At 33.6% G+C, this 16,491-nt stretch overlaps 1 long non-coding RNA gene across 1 annotated transcript in view; it reads left to right on the forward strand.

Annotated features, from left to right (window-relative positions):
* The first annotated feature begins 1,889 nt into the window (after positions 1-1,889).
* LOC112637830 overlaps positions 1,890-16,491 on the forward strand; it is a 47,414-nt gene continuing 32,812 nt past the window's right edge. Inside the window, exons 1-2 of the long non-coding RNA XR_003122760.1 lie at positions 1,890-2,033; positions 2,125-2,413. This is a non-coding gene — a long non-coding RNA (uncharacterized LOC112637830). The remainder of the gene's footprint in view (positions 2,034-2,124; positions 2,414-16,491) is intronic.

Consider the following 16,491-nt stretch of genomic DNA (forward strand, 5'->3'; position numbering starts at 1 on the left):
ATATTGTCACATTTTAGAATAATTTTACTATTTCACATAATAATAAAAATATATAAATATACAAGTTAAAATGAAAAAGGTATCATATATATATCGAATCTGTCTCGAGAAACACGCAATTTGAATAATTACAAGGAATATATGAGTGACATGCGACAATCGATTAAGAGTGGATCGGTATTGTGATATTTATTATTTTGATATATGAAATATGAGATTAATGTAATTCTACTTATTAATTAAACATATCGCGATACCCGATTAGAAGTAAATCGGTATTATTATCGATATCTACGTTTTTTATTAATGATCGAAAAATATATCAGCTTCAATCTGATATCGTGCGATATCACGCGAATGGAGTTAATGATTAAAAGGTGATAGACCGTTTAAAAATGTAGAATCGAAATTTTATATCGCGCGCGCGGTACATTTTGGATATGTAAATCTCACGAAAAATCGAAAAAGGTATTATTTTTACTTTAAATAAATCACGTGAAGCATCCGTCTCGATAAATAGTCGCGTCGACATAATTAGGAATCGTAAGTTAATCGTAATAATCAAGATGATCGTATTTAGAAGGATAATACGGCGACGTACACGGAGCAGCTTTCACCGCTGCGTACTTGCTCGAGTGTCGTCACACGAATGATGACAAGGTGACCTAGCGTAAGCAACGCACGGTTACAGCGTCGCAAATCGAACATCAAATACCGCGCGATTAATTCATCGATGAAATACTAAATGCGTTACAGAATAAATGCAAACCAAATATTTTTTTTCTTTGACTTTTAAATTAATGATCAATTAACGATATCTTTCAATTATACAATATGTTCGAAAAGTCTCGGACCGGCAAAATATCTTAAAAACATTTTGAGACATTTTAGAAAAAAATGTTTCATACAAAAGTTGTTGGGTTTCAACAAATGCATCAAATAGCAACATTTATTTGATCTTGAGCATAACCATGAAAGAGCTCTCAAAGTCAATTTTAAAATTTTAAATGGAAACCTCCAATTTTTACTCAATATTCTTATAGCTTATCTCGAGAGCTTTTCAAAACACTATAATAAAATATTTTTTCATTGAGTACTTTTCGAGTTATGAGATTTGAAATGATTTCTTAATTTTACATAAACTATATCATACATAAAATATGTAGTAAAATATTCATTTTATGATTATCTTATCTTAATACTTTTACGTATAAAATATAATGAGAGAAATTAATTGGTATAAAGAAAACACTTAATTGTTTCTAAGAAAATATATATAATTTGCAATTAACAATTATATATTTTTTTAAATCAACTATATTTTTTCTTTACACCAATTGATTCTTCTCACTATTTTGTACATAAAAGTAATTAAGGTAATCGAAAAATGAATATTTTATTAGATATTTTATGGTTTACTTTGTATGAAACATTTTTTCCTTTTCAAGATATTTTACCGGTCTGGGCCTTTTCGAACACATTGTATATCTTTCGTCTTTATGTTGAAATTACTTGGTGTGCGAAAGTGTCTGAGAGTCATATATTACTTTCAATCGCGAAAAATTGAGTGCAAGTCACATTTAAGTCGGCGAAAGATTCAAAGTGTGATATAAGATTATAAGGAAGATTAATTTTTACATTTTGTTTTTTATTTTTTTATTAGAGGATTAGACGGAATCCAATCGAGATAAAAAGACTTTGTTGATGAGCGATATTACAATACATTTTCCATGACGTGTATGAATGTCGATTGAATAATAATCTTTTCGTCTCTCAGCGCGTCGGTCCTTTCCCCCTCTTGGCGCATCGGTCCTTTCCCCCTCCTGGCGTTCTTTTTGTTGCGCGCTTCACTACGTCGTATTGATATACTGTCAAGTACCATACACAAGGTCGCGTCGTTATTTTATTCCAATTCAGGCATTCTTGAGTCACACACATATCCGTAATAATTTTAACGAAACAATTTATAATTTCGATTCGCACGTAGTAGTGGCTTGGATTAAAATATTACATCAAAGTAATTTCGAGTCATGGTAATATTTCTCGACTACAGCATTGTAATTTTATTAATTCGATGTTTTTCGTATAATTATATATTTAATTGTATATTTTTTTCTTTTTCAGAAATCGCAATTTTTCGGACACTATTATTTCCCATTATCGCGCTGATTAAACACCCGAGACACTAGGCAGCGGGAGGTTTAATGGACTCCATTGTTTCGACGATGTAGACGCACGTATTATTGTTGACCGTCCGTTAATTGAGTGACAGCGGATAAATACCTCGCCGGTTGCAAGAATAATCATTGTCGCTCTTATCATCGTCATCATCGTCGTCGTCATCAGCATCGCTTGTGCCATTCCCGATCTCGATTGTCGTCTACGTAGCTACAGGAAGCAGCATCCTTGCTAGGTAAGTTATTTAATGTTAAATATTATTTATCGTTATCAATATTTATTAATTCATAGAAATCGAAAGTGATTCAGGGCCACATTCATGTTCGATGACATGTGTGATTAGAAATGAATAGAACAGCATATATGGATGAGAAACTAATCGGTTCGAACGATATAAATGTCATTAGCAAATAGAAAATATTATTTTCCCGGTCGCGCAGAAAAATGCGTTCTCCCGTTACATTCGATCGTTTCTCTCTGTACGTACATACATATATGTGAGATTCCGATTGCATATCAATGCGGAATTGCATCCGACCGATCGATCGTTGCGCTCGCGGATATGGTGCGCACCGATTAACGCCAGAATTCTCGCTTAACTGATTGCGCCAGGTTCGTGAATTTTCCACTCGTGGCAAGTGGTTACTTTGTACGCACATTATGTCTTTTAAATATCTTTTAAGTTATAATAATTCTCAATAATATTAATTGATCTCAAAAAGCATTTAAAGACATTTAATTTTGAAATATTTCAAAACATTTAATTTTTTATATTCATATTTTTTTCATTAAAAAAAAAATATTTAATTTTGATATATTTATTTTATCATTTTATCCATATATATATATATATATATATATATATATATATATGAATGTATGTATGTATTTTATCCATATACATATAATTGTAGACATAATATTTTTTAAATTTTTTATTCGAACTCTTGCTGATATTTGGAGGCAGACTCTTATAAAACGCGCCAAATATAAATTTTTAAATATAATATATCTATCGATAAATGTATAATGTAATACTTTCGTGTAAGTTATTCGATTTTTATTATTTTATTATTATTTTTGTTTGGATAAGTCATTTGAACAGTATATCATTCGTTTTTTCATTCTTTTTTCATGTCGTCGAGTTCTCTCTACGTGCATTAAAGTATACTAGAGATATGACGATATCTCTTGAATCGTAGATATATCGAAAGTATAGAGTTCGTTGCCATCCGTGGACGGGAACAGACGTGTTCAAATGCACGTGTCCTTCGTCTGGACCCTCTTTTTATTCCTCTTCCTAAGAGGACCCTGAAGCTTCTAATTATTATACAACATTATTATAAATTTTCTACCAGTTGTTGGCCGTTTCAGTGAGAACTAACTCTATACTTGTCACGTGCAATTATAAAAAATTAAAGCAATTAAAAAAAATCGAAAGTATTGCTGTTAAAGTAGTCAAAGTTATGCAAGTACCTTTTCTAATCCAATTATCCGTAATAGCATAATTTTTCCTTGTATTTTTCTATATGACAAAATTTTGCAACATACATATATAACATTCCAGAGCCATCGATACATGTTTAAATCTAGAATATATATAAAAACATATTCGTAACATATTTTAAAATACGTATAAATATTCTCCAAGTGAACTGGATTAGAATTAATAGCATAAAAATTCGTTTACATAGTCACGATTATATTCAGTGCGTACTCTCGTGTACCCGATATAATCGTTAACTTGATTACATTTTGGTCGACCCCGCTTATGCGACGCATAAACCGACGCGTACAGTCGGAGGAGAAGCGAGGACGGGACACGACAAAAAGCGAAATCGTTATTCGCGTAGCGGTCCGTGGTGGGCCCCGTCGGTGCAACGGGGCCCCGTTTGATAAGACCGCCCGCGGCGAATAACATTTTAATCTGACGGCCGCTCGCGGTCCCCCTACTGTTGCCATCCTTCTCGCGCGTTCCCTTCGGATCACGCTCCTCCCGCTCCTCTCGTTCTCTTTCTGTCTCTCTCTCTCTCTCTCTCTCTCTCGCTTATCCGAGCTTCCTGCGAGCTTCCACCGGAGAAGATTGCCTACCTGCCGCCTCCTACACACACCTATGCGGCTCCTCTACGCGGTTCCTCTCGCTCCTCGTTACGGCGCGCTTCGTCACGCATATTTACGCTTTGCTTTATGAGCCGACGCCACTGGCGCGCGCGGCCCTAATTTCAAGGGGCCCTCACGAAAAGGAAATTTCTTTTATTCTCCTTATGACGTTGGCACAGGCTTATATGTGTTAATTATTTCGTTATATATTTTGTTTTAATATTTCTCTCTTTTTTCATCAGTATTTCGAGATTTAAATGAAACTCGACATTGTTGCGTTTTAAATAAATAGTTTCTATATGGTTGTTCAACCGTCTTTACGTAGGAAATAAATTTTTTTAAATAATATTTAAACAAAACTACTTAAATAATTTGTTTTTAATAATCTGCATTTGCATATGTGACTGACAATACAGCTAAAAAGCAAAAAAATAATATTTGTCAAAAGAACTTTTCCTTGTTTAATAGTGAATATAATTATACGTTGAATTTAAAAATACTTGGATTAACGCATATAATGTTGCACGTAATTTAGACGTTATTGAATTCGCGTATATGTGTTTCAAGTATAAGATAAAATTTCGCAAAGACTTCTTTGAAATTTTTCACATATATCAACTTTCACATGCATGGACATTCGTTCTGTCTTCTCGGTTTTATTCCGCTTTTCATGTATGGGGTGTCGGTATTAAGGCGAATGGCGTCGGTACCACGGTACGCTTTTCAATTGGAATATGAATTATTGAACAGTGCCCTGCGCTCTGTCATATCTATGATCCGGCTTCATCCGATATTGATGACTATATTTTAGAACTTCCGGATTATTCTGATTATTTATATATTGCACTATGTTAGAATTGAAAACAATTGTTTGAAAATGTTTTAATAGCTCTTTTTCCTAAACACTCGCCGCTCTTTCTGTGTGTCTCTAGTTTTAATTAAAAACTGATAACAAAGAACGCATATTATATTATCATCGATTAAATGTTGTCGCTTAATGTGCGTCAAACCAAACGATGCATAAACACACACATCTCATTTATTCAAAATATATGACGCGAAATTCTATAAATATGAAAAATCCAACAATGGCACAGTCATGCTCAACGCGTCCATTAAATAAAAAAAGAAATAAATAAAATTATCCATTACAAAGATGGCGGTCATTACGTATGAAGCAATTGTTGTAAGTAGAGACACCGTGATCTTTCTTTACCGTTGTAACGCGACAAAATTTTACACAGGCCTACTCTTTGCTGTAGTCTTCATGTCATATATTGATTTTTCACATCGCAGCACAAAATTCAAAAAGATATTGATACTTTATACGAATTATTTTCGTTTCGCACGTTATAAAATATTCATATTTCTCGTGAAGGTCAACCACGTTAAATTTTTTTTATACGGAATGGTGTATTAGAAAAAAAAACCGATGGATTTTAGGAAGATTTATTATAATTGAGACTTTCTTGGAATAATGCAGTGAATTTTCAATGATCAATAATTATACCGAATTATACTACTATATTCTAATAAGCATTGCGAGAATTGTTCATTTCATTTGAAACAATTTTATGTTTTTGTAAATCGTTATTAAAAAGTTGTAAAGTGAATTTCATGGGAAATTTATTTGCCTTTAAAGTCATTTAAAAAGTCAAGCTTTTAATAGTTTTATAATAGTTATTGTAATTATTATAAATATTATTATTATAATTATATTAATATTTTATTATAGTACACACATACATTAAATATAGTAATGTATTATTAATTCATTTCCTCGGCAATTTCAACTGCCACATTTTATTTTAAATTTAAGTTGTTTACCCGCATAAATAGTTTTATACGGTTTTGATTTCTCTCTCTTTCTCTCTCTCTCTCTCTCTTTTCATTAAATGGAACATCTCAAATTCATTGAAATGTCATAGACGTCACAATTTATTCACTCCTGCCATTCACTGTGTTTTCTTATCGACATTTTTCCATTGAAAAATACAAATATTATCATTTCGCTATTTCATGGCGCCGGAAGCCATATTCTGGAAAATAATAATCGAATGACACAAAAACGTTATCGTGAGCGGTGATACTATTCGAAATAACGGAGAGATTTTATTTATCGCCGTATATTTTTAACACTTTGTGGAATTTACTGAAAAATGACATTGATAAGATTGATATTAACTTTTGCGATTTCATTTTCTAAAGTTTCGTATCTAGAGAATGCAGTTTTATCGTGTGCTATTATTTGCTTACTAAATATCCAATTGAGAAGAGACAGCACAATAATTGAAACGGAAAAAAGAAGTGCTTTGAATATCGAAGTTTCATTTCTATCATAATTATATCCATCTCGGTGATACATTTCTCCTTTCCTTTTTTAGCGAATACAACTCCATAAAAACTGCGTGAGAATTCTTGGCTGAAGAGAAAGCGAGAATAAATATTTAAATATTAAGAATATCAAGAATCACTCGGCGCGCAAGAAGTATTCTTTTATAATCTAAATATTAAAAAATGAACATTTGTGCGCGCCGTTTTATCCTATTTTAATTAAAAATTGATAACAAAGGGAACCCCATATTTTTGCCGATTAAATATATGCAATATGAACAAGACCAAATCATACATATATGCATGTATCCCAAACTGAATCGTGAATTTGATCGCAATCGCTGATACGAGATTGCAATATAATTATAATATAATTAATATTTTTTCTGTGTAAAATTTATGATCGAAAATTTATGATTTTAGAATTAGAATATCTACTTTATTCTTTGTTTATACCACTCGATACAATAAGAGGAAATTTCAGAAACTCACTTCGCGTGAGTGTTATTTCTAACAATTTTCCCTGCGTGTATCCATATCATATTAACGAGCCAATCATTGGGATCCTCTTGAGTTCTACTTTCCTCTATATCCACCCTCCTCGCTTTAAGTAGATAATCTGGTCTGGATTCAGCAGCCCTTTCAGACCCTACGGGACATCCCCTAATCGTCAACGTACCATCAGTGCGTTAATCAAAATTAGTCTCTTTCTCTCTCTCTCGATTCTCTTTAATTTATTTCAAAATATTTTCTTATTTTATGAATACGTATAATATATATGTAAAAAAAATGGTAAAATTAAATTGGCGCGCTATTTATTGAACAAATTTATTTTAGCAAAGCTGTATAAAATACCGGTAAATATTCGAACAAATCAGGGGGAAGCAGAGAGAATGAATAACATGTTTTTCTATCGCGATCGTTCTTATGCATCCAGCTTATTCGAAAAAGATACATACAAATACATATTTTTAATTTATACTCGTACATACGAATACATATTTTTATTTTCATCCTTCGAGTCTCATATCTACTACAGACAAACGCGTGTCACCGGATTCGTGGACGGTAATGCTTTTGCCTTGGGAAGGCTTGCAACGTGAGCTTTCGTCCTGGAATCCAGACGCGCGATCTCGCGGGCATCGCGTTTGCACGGCCAATGTCCGGGGAATGCGCAACAATGTCTCCCGGAGAAGGCGAGTTAGTCGACCCTCGGCACACCCACGTCGGCGGTGCTCTCCGGTGTCAAGAGAGTCTAAAGGGCGCCCCCCTCGTAAAAATGTTATTATTTACCTACAGCTCCCGCGAGGACCTCGATCTTTTATTAAGTTCTCGGTTGCGCTCGACTCCGATGACATTCGTGTGAGAAAGGAATGAGAAAAAAGTTCTACAGAACAAGCGTTTAAAGCAAAATTATATTGTTGTTCTATTATTTTATCATTGTTTTATTTAAGCTTTGCCATTAAACAGATCATACAGAGCACACTTTTGATGATTCAAATAATAAAATTGAGATGATTTAGATTCAGAATACTTGGAGAGAGAGTAAAAATACTTTAAAAGATAGACATGTTCTTTTTACATATATTTTATGAAATGTAAATTTATCTAATTTTATTTTAATAAATTGATAGAAATATTTATATAAAAGTATAAATTTAAAAAAATATAAATTATATATAAAATATATAAAATAACACATATAAAATAACATATATAAAAATTTATACTTTTATATAAATATTTCTATCAATTTATACTGTTATACTAATATTTATACTGCTCTGTTTTTTTGAGAATTTCTGACAAACTTAGATTTTTATTAATAAATTTTTATATAGATCTACTTTTAAAGTCACAGGAGATTAAAATATTTTCGCATAGAGATCTCGCGCGCAGAAATAAAAAAATGACAAAATCGTTTTACAGTTTTTGAGTTAATTCTTCGTTTCTGAATATACACGAATATACATTCGTCATCCGCGACGTCGTCGCAGGAAGCCAAAGAGACCGTAAACCAGTTTGTAGTACATAAGAGGCAAATTCGTAAAAGCGTAATCTCGCGGCGGTGCCGTCATGTTCACGTCGTCATCTTACTCGCGTTCACACGGAGAGAAAGAAAAAGAGAGAAAAGTCACGTTATATGATAACATCTTTATTCTTTCCCATATAACTTTTACGGTCAACGGTGCTTTAACCGAAATACAACCATAACCAACGGCCCGAAAGTATAAGGGATTGTTTCGCAGATTAAAGACGCGTCTCGGTTGCGATAAAAGTGTCGATGTTCATGATAATCATTCTACTTTATCAGGAAAATAATTAAAAAAGTTTAAATAATATATTTAAATTTTTCTGAGAGATGTAAAACATATGATTTTATTATTGCTACGAATTAAATTTCAATAATCATTTTATTATGAAAAATTCAACATGTCACAAACTGAGATTACGTTCAGATACCTTAAGATCGATTTAAACTACAAATGTTTTTCCAAATTCTTTAATCGTATTTCTGTCAATTTTGCTTAAATAAGAATATAGCAGGGATATTTTATTTAAGCTTTGCCATTAAATAGATCAAACAGAGCACACTTTCAATGATCCAAATAATAAAATTGATTTAGATTCAGAATATTTGAAGAACGAGTAAAAATATCTTTAAAAAATAGACGAATAGAAAAATAGATGTTTTTTTCTACGAAATGTAAATTTATCTAATTTTATTTTAATAAATTGATAGAAATATTTATATAAAAGTATAAATTTTTAAAAATATAAATTATATAAATTATATAAATAATATATAAAATAACATATATAAAAATTTATACTTTTATATAAATATTTCTATCAGTTTATACTGTTATACTGATATTTGCTCTATAGTGCTCTGTTTTTTGAGAATCTCTGACAAACTTATATTTTTAACCTCTTACATTATTCGGTTATCGAATTACTTTTATTAGGAGATTAATCCAAAGCATCAAAGTAATCTCGGTTTACGACGGTAGTAACTCGGGGTTCAGCATCTCTCGAATGCACGGAGCCGGATCGGAAACCGACGTGGATAGCAGGATCAGCGACAAAATTGAGACGTTTAGGCAGCCCATTAAAGGGATGCCTCCGTCCAGCGCCGTCCCATAAATCACCGTCCTGTTTTTCAGTCGTCGGCCGGGTGAAAAGCGAGGCGCACTAACCCCGAAAGGTGTGCGTCTGCACCGTTGGAAGGTTCCAACGAAAGCGATAAAGACGGAGAGCGCGCGCGCGCGCGCGCGAGAGAGAGAGAGAGAGAGAGAAAGAAAAAAAGAAAGAGAGAAAACGTAAAGGAATGGTGAGAAAAAGGGTGTGAGAGAAGCGGGGTGCTGCACAGCGGGCTTAAAGTCGCGTGCCGACGAATAGCGACGAACCCTCCGTGGTTCGCCCCCCTGCAGTACGCCCTCTCCCCTTCCCTTATTTGGAAGGCCAATCCATAAATATCCTAATGGGTCGAAACTGTCGAGCATTTACCCTCTACTGCGGGGGTCGGTCGCGTTGCCGCCGAATAAAATCTCCACCTTTTTTTCGCGGCCTTTTCTCTCTTAATGCTCTTGCCTGCCTCTCGTCGTCTCTCCTTGATCCTTACATACTCTTTCTTCCTTCCTTTATTTTTCTTTCACGTTCCTGTTCGTTCACGCACGCTCTTCAGCGTCTTTTTCGTGAATGGATGTGCGCGGCTTGGCGAAAAAGAGCGGAAAACGATGTATTTAGAATGCGCAGCTTGAAATCGCTTTCCATTCATCCAACGTTTTGGAAACAGATTGCAAATGCGACAGTACCTCCTTTAAAGCTCACGGATTACCGGATGAAAAGGGTAGTCAGGTGAGAGAATGAATACATGCTTTTTCGTGGGTGAGGCGGAAAACCTCAAACGCTATTCAGCGGTAGATTAAAAAATTTTAGTTCGTGAAAAAATTCTATTATGTGGCTTTTAGTAATCCGTACAAAGCCAAGTATCAGTCAATTGCTACAGCCTCTTTTATAGAATATCATTAGTTATTAACATAAAATAAAATTGCTTTCGTTCTTCTCATTGTTGTTTTATACACTTCATAAAGCTTTTATAGAGCTCTAATGACATTTTGGTTGAGATTTGTCCGTTGCAAGCACTTTTATGGTTTTTTTTATCGGAACATTATTACAAACTTTTTATAAGTCAACGAACGGATGATGGACGAAGGAGATGAGCTTCTTCGCTGTCTTGTATATAATGAATCATCTTTTATTATTAGACATAGAAACTTAATTCAAATAGTAACATATATAAAAGAGCCTATCAAGGAACGGAGAATCCGCTAAACATTATCGTAATAGTTTCGCTACGCCGTTCACGCCATAGTCTTTAAGCTGTACCACACGTTATCGGAATTTCTTGGAGTCTCTGGTTAGAAACTATATACTTACATTAGGGTGGCCTCAAGCTTGAAATTTTGAGCGTGCCTGAAATACCTAAAATATTAAAGCGAAATACTCCTATCGCTGAAAGTTTCGGCGATATTGATACAATATCAGGGAACAAGGCTAATTTTCATATATGACAAAATAAAAAAGAAAATGGCATAAGAGTCAATGCGCGGTAGTCGGAGCACAGAGAAGCAACAATACTTCTTTCTTTTTTCAATATTAGTTTATTAAAAACATGTTATAATAAACTAATATTGAAAAAAGAAAGAAGTGTTGTTGCTTCTCTGAGCTCCAACTATCGCGGATTGGCTCTTATGCCATTTTCTTTTTGATTTTTTGATTATTTGAGCTAAGTCTGTAATTATTAAATTTCATATATGAATTTAATTGATGATTTATTTAATCAAATTGCTCGATCTAAAAAAATAGACAGTGTAGGGTTATGAGAAAAAGTTAAGAAAGAGCAATAAGATGAAAACAAATTTCATTCACTCTTGTGTGATGCTCTATGAAGTACATTGTATTGCTACCAGATTTAATTCCGCCATAGTAGCTGAGAGCTAAATAATGTTTTGCGGAATTACACTTAACTCTAGCGGTTTAATTTGCTCCTCCTGTTTGCATTCTATCTCCCATCCCCCTCCATCTCGTCACACTCGTTGGTAATTGAGAAATTTAATCCTCAAATGCAGTTACAGCGACAGTCGATCGTTCCGTTTCGTTTGTTGAATTTTTCATACATATTTAGCGAGCGATTATCATATTCCTTCGCTCTTTCCTTTACAAATTTATTCTTCGGATATTTATAATCTTCGAGATAAATCCGAGAGAGCTGTAAAAATAGAAATCGGAATGAACGATCGCGCAGTTTTATTCATCGCGACGCGAAAATTCCATAATTTATCGATTCCAACGGGGTCTTATATCGCGTCTTGAAAGAGGAATCTCTCTCGGAAGGTTCGCGGGTATCCGAAGAATTTCATCAATTAAACGACCACCGCCCACGCTACATGGTGGTGCGATCAAGTAAAAGATATAATGCGCGTGCAACGCAACGCAACGCACCATCGTGCATTAAGGTGCACGACTGTTTGCCAGTCGGGTGCACGAACAAGGATCGCGCATTCTGCGGATGCGCTCCTTTCTCTCCCTTTAATAAGAGCCGCCTGTGCAGCCGTCGCTGGGCCGCGACGCGTTTCGACTTCCGGAGGCTTTCCCCGCTCCCCTGCCCTCTCTCCTTCTCGACCTAACAGAGATGCATTGTATGCAGTGAAGCACCTGGCACGCGCCAGCTCCTGTCTTTATGTAGCCGCCTATATTCTCTCTCTTTCTTCTTTCATGATCTTCTCTCTTTCTCTTCTTCTCATCGCACTCTCGGCTCACACTTACGTCTTTCTCTCTCTTTCTCTATCATCCTTTCCCTCCTCTCTTTCCACCCACATATGCGCCAGACGAGTCGTTATCTCCTGGATATCCTCCGGACATTTGCTCCCCTCCGTTTCGAGTTCCTAACAAGATTTCCATCTCAGATATCTCTCTCGCCGTGCTCGTTCCGCTGCACGCGGACTATTAGCAGTAAACGTTGTTCGGTAATTCGACATGGCTTTCATGGAGAGCACGGACTTTTGTTCTTTCTTGTTCCTCTGCCCCTTCATCGATGAGGCGGGGGAAGGCGAAGCGAGGCGAGTCGGCGGGGATAAGTATGGCACGCGAGGTAATAAAGGGTAATTGTATCTCGGTACGTGCCTCCAGAAACGCGCCCGAAACGCTCACTCGAAATTAATATCTTCCGACACGCGGGATGCGTCCACCTATTTTCATTTCTTCATCATTACCTACCAGTTACTTTAGAGCGCCATGAGATAATTATAAATTATCATATTAAGATAATTGTACCTTATAACATATAAAATTTATGTATTATATACATAATTGCATCTTTTATATATACGTATATATATATATATATATATATATATATATATAAAATTTCAATATTTCAGATATTATCCTATTTAAATCGGTAATTAATTATATGCAACCTTATTATTATAATATAATTATTATAACATAAATTATATAATTTATAATTATTTGAATTACTTATAATATATAATTAGAAACTCTTTATTTTTTTAATACAACTCTTAAAATGTGTGCAAATAGTTTCAGAAATTTATCCGATAGAGTACAAGCAGATATTCGAAATTATAATGTTTTGAAAAATCGAAATTGTACATGTGTTGATGTTTCGAAATTTTTAGACTATTATTTGTGAGGAAAATCTGGCAAGAGTCATATATTTAAATTCTCTCTCTCTCTTTCTTTTATAGTTATATATTTTGAAAATATTAACATCTCGTTTTCTCTCTCTTTCTCTATCTATATATCTATCTATCTTAATCGCTTTGTTTAGCGAGGCTTACCGGGAAATTCGGCGGTGGTCCCTTAGTGGATTATCTGGTGCCACGTTACCGAGAGTGCGCTCTCCCCTTGAACTCCATGATCGACAAACTCTCGGGAATGACGGATCGAAACAGAAGATAATCATTCGCGGCGCGCGTAATTTTGTCGAGTATATTTCGAGGCGAGACGTTGACGCAACCGAGAGAAATTTCAGACGAATAATCGGATTTGCATGGACTTCATCTGTTCCGTCGTTGTTCCAGAGATGTCGAATTAATTTAACGCGGATTACCTCTTTAGTTGAATTTGATATATGTATATTCAATATTTTTTTTAGCTGTGTCCGTTTCGTGTCCGCGCATGAACGGTGCGCTGTTTGCGATTCATTGACATGATGTGCATTTCGATAAAATGTAAATCTGTATATACATATATCTGTGTATATATCGGCAAATTATATTTTTCTCCCTCTTTACAGTGCTTCGCAAAATTATTTCGGTGTTACTTGAAATTTGCATTCAATTATTGTCTTTTATAATTTAATATCTAGATAGGTAGATATATAGATTATTAAATTTTCAAATAAACATATAGATTATTAAATTTACATTAAAAAATTTTTTTTTGTTTAAATTAAAACATTGACTGTTCGCTTTAAAACCGCTAATTGGCGATGGAATAATAAATATAAAAATAAAAGATGCCGCAACTTTTAGTCTAAATAACCAATAAAAATATAGAGAAAGATGCAAATGTGGGTATTTATTTATAATTGCAAAACGATATTGTTCTCTAAATGTCTACATTTGCATTTCTATAAGATATTCTTTATTAGCCATTTAGGATAAAAGTTGTATGCGACTTTTTTTTTATTATTTATCTTAATATTTATTATTATGTCGCAAATTAATGCTCTGATGCGAACGGTTAATTTTTCAATACATCCTTGGGAACTATTGATCTTCAGTGACAGATTCATAGTTTGTGCCAAAAAAGGGGGGACCCAAATTGTTTGATCAACCACAGTCGATCATTAACGCTAATGACATGTCTTTTTTTAGCACTATTTGTTCCGCGGAATGACACATATGTCAAGAGATTTGCCTTAAATTATTCCTGAATACGAATGAATTTTTGCGAAGTGCCTTGCATAAATATGTTCAAAATGGTGGAGATGGGTTCCAAAAATACTATCTCAAATTTTTAGTGTTTGTCTTATCACTTTATTCTTTTATCGAATTCAGGGTTTTCTATCATTGCTATTCTCAGTTTAGTTATTAGCCATCTGAATCATATTTAATGTAATTGAACAATAAAAGAACTAGATTATTTTCAAAAATAATTTTAAAAATAAAAATAAATTAAAAATTAAAAATAATCTATTAATTTTGTCTCTTGCAAATTATATATGGAAAGTCTCTAGAAAGAAAGAATATAAATCTTTAGATTGAAAAAATATAAATTTCTCTCTCTCTCTCTCTTTCTCTCTCTCTCTCTTTCTCTCTATCTTTCTCTCTATCTGAATAGCTTATCTTTAAATGTGGCAGTGCATATTTATATAAGTTCTACGAATTATTTGAGCTTATTTAGTTAGCATGAGATTATTGTATATTTACAATTGTGAACATATGAATGTTAAACATATTATTATCGATTTTTCAATTCCTCCGAACATAATTTGACATATTTTTATCTAAATTTTTAATTATGAAGTGAGCCGATTAATGAATTTTTTATCACTCATGTCATTAATCACTAGTATAATCAAATAAATGCGGATTGATTCAAAGATTTTCTCGCTCCCGGTTAATACGAGACACCCTGTAGATTCCTGATCGAGTTTCAGTGGCATTGGCGTGGGCCTAAGGCCCACGATCTTATTCGCGTTTTTTCACAACGTCGCCGCCGTGATTTGTCACGTGGTGGGTGGCGAACGATTACATTGCATTTGCGATTTCACGCGACCGGTCGTACGACTGGTCACCGAATCTTCTCGCTTGTAAATTCCGTCGACCGTCTCACCGCTCGTTCTTGAATAGCAGCAGCCAAATCACTAGACTGTTTTGTTTTACATTGCTTTTTGAACATTTTTTTTTATAATTAACATTCGTATTTGTAATTTTTTTAGAAATATTTTGGAATCATTTATGTGAATTTTTTACTTTATTTTTATTACATTCAGTTTATTAAATTCTCGGCACATTTATAAAGAATTACAATATATGAATTTCTAATTATATTGTTTAGTTTAAAATTTTTTAATCTCTTCCTTAAATGTTGTTCAATTAAGTCAAATCTGAATCTTTTGCCTAGTAAGTGATCAATATATAATATTCCATAGCTAATAATCTACAGAAAAAACTTCTTATGTATTTTTATTTTTTATATTTTTATTTTGTATACCTCTTAACGCGGTTCTATAATGATTAAAAATTTCAAGCTGAGAATTCTCATTATTTGTTTCGTTTCGTTACAATTTCTCTTCTCACGTTATACATATTAGTAGGTGCATACATACAATTATTTACAACACGATCGTATCGCAATTTTTTTCGTTTATTATTCACTTGATACATGAAGGATTTTTTACGTTTATTCCGCATTCATTCTATTATATATAGTAGTTGCAAAAAATTCCATCAAACATTAAACTATTCTTCATGTTTATCAGTACATAAGGTTTATTTTTTTTACATCCGTGTCTCTTGATAAAGCCTCGTGTCGCTATTTTAATTTCCTCGAAAAGAAACTGTCATGAAATTCCCTCATGACTTATGTCACCTAACAAGTCTTTGATAAGTTTCCCGTGTAGCTACTGACCTATCTTCCGCAGGTTTCTGCGAAATGCGCGTTGATAAAACATCCGGTCCGGTTTTATCGCGGCAAAAATCAATAATTCAATTCCAGAAAAATCGAGATTTATGTCGAAAAGGATGGAATTAACGATACATTAAATACAATTAAAGAAATACTAGAATATTTATCATGCAAAAATGCGAGATTTAAATAGAATGATTTCGGCTATCTCGA

Source organism: Camponotus floridanus, unplaced genomic scaffold (assembly GCF_003227725.1).
Source record: "Camponotus floridanus strain SB8 unplaced genomic scaffold, Cflo_v7.5 scaffold21, whole genome shotgun sequence".
In the NCBI taxonomy this organism is placed as follows: domain Eukaryota; kingdom Metazoa; phylum Arthropoda; class Insecta; order Hymenoptera; family Formicidae; genus Camponotus; species Camponotus floridanus.